At 44.3% G+C, this 4,601-nt stretch overlaps 1 protein-coding gene and 1 pseudogene across 4 annotated transcripts in view; one reads left to right on the plus strand and one right to left on the minus strand.

The window, feature by feature from the left end:
• Window positions 1-4,601, plus strand: part of IP6K1 (inositol hexakisphosphate kinase 1) — a 77,159-nt gene that overhangs the window by 8,891 nt on the left and 63,667 nt on the right. The window lies entirely within an intron of this gene.
• LOC105540337 lies at window positions 2,236-2,783 on the minus strand (annotated as a pseudogene).

The raw sequence follows: 4,601 nt of genomic DNA on the forward strand, positions 1-4,601 counted from the left end.
GAGTAGCTGGGACTACAGGTGTGTGCTACCACGCCCGGCTAATTTTTTGTATTTTTAGTAGAGAGGGGGTTTCACTGTGTTAGCCAGGATGGTTTCAATCTCCTGACCTCGTGATCCACCCACCTTGGCCTCCCAAAGTGATGGGATAACAGGCCTGAGCCACCAAACTCGGCATTTTTTTTCTTTTTTTTTTTTTGAGATGGAATCTCGCTCTGTCGCCAGGCTGGAGTGCAGTGGCTGGATCTCAGCTCACTGCTCACTGCAACGTCTACCTTCCAGATTCAAGCAATTCTGCTGCCTCAGCCTCCCAAGTAGCTGAGACTACAGGCACATGCCACCATGCGCAGCTAATTTTTGTATTTTTAGTAGAGTTGGGGTTTCACCATGTTGTCCAGGATGATTTCGAACTCCTGACCTCAGGCGATCCACCCACCTCGGCCTCCCAAAGTGTTGGGATTACAGGTGTGAACCACTGCGCCTGGCCCAACAGATGTTTATTTCACTTCAGTGAAAAGATTTCTTTTTTTGGAGATAGAGTCTTGCTCTGTCGCCCTGGCTGGGGTGTAGTGGTGCCATCTTGGCTCACTGCAACCTCCGCCTCCTGCGTTCAAGTGATTTTTGTGCCTCAGCCTCCAGAGTAGCAGGGATTACAGGCATGTGCCACCACAATGGACTGATTTTTGTATTTTTTTAGTAGAGATGGGGTTTTGCCATGTTGACCAGGCTTGTCTTGAACTCCTGACCTCAAGTGATCCACCCACCTTGGCCTCCCCAAGTGCTGGAATTACAGGCATGAGCCACTGTGCCTGGCCCAGTGAAAAGATGTCAGTTAGTTGTAGAAGGTACTCCTATTTCCCTTTCCAGTCAACCCCAGCCTGCTTCCTTGGACACAGACAGGTGCTGATATTTCTATCACTGTAGATTAAATTTGCGATTCTTAGAAGTTTCCAAAATGGAATCGTAATTATACAGTTGATCCTCATTATTCACGGAGTTTGTATTTTCAAGTTTGCAAACCTGCTAAAATTTACTTGTAACCCCAAAATCAATACTTTTGGTGCTTTTGCTATCATTTATAGATATGCACAGAGTGACAAAAATGTTGAGTTGTGTGTTCCCAGCTGAGGTTAGACAAGGCAACATGCTGCTGTCTTCTTTTCAATTACCATATTGTAAATAAGTGTCCTTTTCTTGGTCTATTTAGTACTATGGTTTTTTTTGGCATTTATTTGCTTTTTTTTTCTGAGACTGAGTCTTGCCCTGTCACCCAGGCTGGAGTACAGTGTTGCTATCTCGGCTCACTGCAACCTCTGCCTACCAGGTTCAAGTAATTTTCCTGCCTTAACCTTGCTTGTGGTTGGGATTACAGACATGCATCACCATGCCTGGCTAATTTTTGTATTTTTAGTAGAGATGAAGTTTCACCATGTTGTCCAGGCTGGTCTCGAGCTCCTGGCCTCAAGTGATCCGCCCATCTCGGCCTCCCAAAGTGCTGGGATTACATTCGTAAGCCACTGCAGCTGGCCTGATTTGCTTTTTGTTGGTGATTTTTAATGGTTATTTTCATTTTTGTTTATCTTACCAGAAAATAAACACCAAGTTTATTAATGTAATAGCAACAGAAAGGATTTCCAGTTTCTCAGAAGGAAAATAACATGACAATAGCGCAAGTGTTAAAAGAGTAAATGGCTACATTTCTTGTTCTGATAGCTTCCCACCACACACCAAAGATTCTTCAAGGACAGCTGCCACTGGGGCTGCTGCAAGAACATGTTTTTCACTGAGTGTAGCTTCACAGTCAACTCCTCAAGCAGAAGACTAAAATATTATTTCTTGGAAGATCTTGGTTGAGGGAGAACATATCAATATGGAGAACAGATCTTTGCTTCTCAAATTCAAGAAAAACCATTAACTAATCTATCAATTTTTTTTTTTTTTTTTGAGACAGAGTCTCACTCTGTCGCCCAGGCCGGAGTGCAGTGGCGCGGTCTTGGCTCACTGCAAGCTCCGCCTCCTGGGTTCACACCGTTCTCCTGCCTCAGCCTCCCAAGTAGCTGGAACTACAGGTGCCCGCCGCCACGCCCAGCTAATTTTTTTTGTATTTTTTTTAATAGAGACGGGGTTTCACCGTGTTGGCCAGGATTGTCTCGATCTCCTGACCTCGTGATCCACCCGCCTCGGCCTCCCAAAGTGCTGGAATTACAGGCGTGAGCCACCGTGCCTGGCCTGACTAATCTATCAGGTTTTCTCCAATACAGTGTGCCAGAGTGCTCTTTGAAGAATCGTTTTTCATCCCTACCACGTGTCTGGGTGAAGGGAAAGGAGGGGTGGCAAGCTGCCAGTACACTAGCAGGCACTCCTGGTGATGCTCTGGGCTCTGCTCCCTTTCTGCTGGTAGTAGTAGGCATCTTTTCTAGCCTCTGCAGCAGCTTGATATTGCGGGGAGGAAAGGTCCACCCACTAATCACCTCTTCTTGAAGCTGTATTTTTTGTGTTCATAGAAGAGGTCTGTCTTAGAGCTCCCCAAATTGACAATCTTTGGGCAGCCATCTCTATCCTTCTCCTGGATGGTGCGCTCCTTACAATAATAGGCGCCGGATACCCCAGGGCCCCCACAGATCACACAGCACCCCAGTAAGATACGTAGTTACAGTCATCACATACGCGTACCAGAGTGCAGGGACACAAATCACACATTTGCTGTCAAATTTTTCACACAATCTTCCAATGACAACACCAGCCTGCTTGCGGCAAAAGATCAAATCAGGATGATGTTTAGCCATAGTTCCCAATGAAGCTGGCCACCGGAAGCCTATTTTTTTATTTTTTTGAGACAGCTTACAGGTATTAGCCACTGCACCTGGCCTTGTTGGTGATTTTGATGCTTACAATGGCCCCCAAATGTCGTATTGAAGTGCTGCCTGGTGTTTCTAAGCACAAGAAGGCTTTGATTACCTTACAACGAATGTGTTAGGTAAGTTTTGTTCAGGCTTGAGTTGTAATGCTGTTGACTATGAGTTCAGTGTTAATGCATCAGTAATTTATATTAAATAAGGTGTCTTTAAACAGAAACATACCTAAAAGGTTTTATATTGTATGTGTGTAGATCTGGAAGGTTATATATTGATTGGTTGATGAAAATATGACTAGATCATCTTCCCCTGGTTAACAGTTTATTTAAAAAAAAAGGAAATGTGACCAGAGGCTTACAGGAATTTAAACATTTATTTTATCTAGGTGCAGTGACTCAGTGTTCAGTAACTCATTGTACACAGTGACTTTATAAAACATAATTACCATCAGTAATGAGAACTGACTGTATAGTCGCTTGTGTCAGAGCCCTAGCTAAGTGTTCTAGGCTTTAATGTCTGGGAGCCACAGGCAGTGCTTTTGTTGATAAGTATTCATCCCTTAAATTCCCTCTCCCATTAAAAGTCATTTCCACAGCTCACCTATTATGCGTAGCTCAGTTTGTAATATTTCATTGTTTCACCATTAACTTCTTGGGCTATGCTGACTTTCAGTTCTCTGAAGGCAAGAGAACAAATTTTTGTTTTCTTAGTAATAATGTACTACATGGTCTTACTCTGTAGGTACTCAATATGTATTTGATCATGTAAGTACTTAAAAAAATTTTTTTTTTTTTGCACATTTAAATTTAATGGTCCCTGACTGATTTGGAGACTTTATAGTTGCAATTCGGACAAAAAATTGGTTTGGTGGTGAGTATTCCGGTTTTGTGTGTGTGTGTGTGTGTGTGTGTGTGTGTGTGTGTTAGAGTCTTGCTATGTTACCCATGCTGGTCTTGAATTCCTGGGCTCAAGGGATCCTGCTGCTTCAGCCTCCCATGTGTACCACGATGCCTAGCTAGTGAATATTCTGAAACTTATTTATAAAGACTTATGCTCAACTAGAAGATGTTGTATGGACCAGGGCCAAGCAGCATACTAGGCAGGATATACCTAGGCTATTTTGGTTTCCTTTTTTTGGTACTTTACCTGAAGACAGTGCAGCAAAAATTAAAGTGGGTTCATTAGCATAGAAAATATAATGAATATTAAAAAGCTGCTTCTCTGTTTGGGAAGATGTATTATGAAATATGTGGCTATCTTTTTTTTTCTTTCTTTGAGACAGAGTCTCGCTCTGTTGCCCAGGCTGGAGTGCAATGGCGCTATCTCTGCTTACTGGCTCACTGCAGGCTCTGCCTCCCGGGTTCATGCCATTCTCCTGCCTCAGCCTTCCAAGTAGCTGGGACTATAGGCGCCTGCCACCATGCCCGGCTAATTTTTTTTTTTGTTTTGTTTGTTTTTTTTTTTGAGACAGAGTCTCGCTCTGTCACCCAGGGTGGAGTGCAGTGGCGCGATCTCGGCTCACTGCAAGCTCTGCCACCTCCTGGGTTCACACCATTCTCCTGCCTCAGCCTCCTGAGAAGCTGGGACTACAGGCGCCCGCCACCACGCCTGGCTAATTTTTTTTTGTATTTTTAGTAGAGACGGGATTTCACCGTGTTTGCCAGGATGGTCTCGATCTCCTGACCTCGTGATCTGCCCGCCTCGGCCTCCCAAAGTGCTGGGATTACAGGCGTGAGCCACCGTGTCCGG

The sequence above is a fragment of the Mandrillus leucophaeus genome, unplaced genomic scaffold (genome assembly GCF_000951045.1).
Source record: "Mandrillus leucophaeus isolate KB7577 unplaced genomic scaffold, Mleu.le_1.0 Scaffold22, whole genome shotgun sequence".
NCBI classification, from domain to species: domain Eukaryota; kingdom Metazoa; phylum Chordata; class Mammalia; order Primates; family Cercopithecidae; genus Mandrillus; species Mandrillus leucophaeus.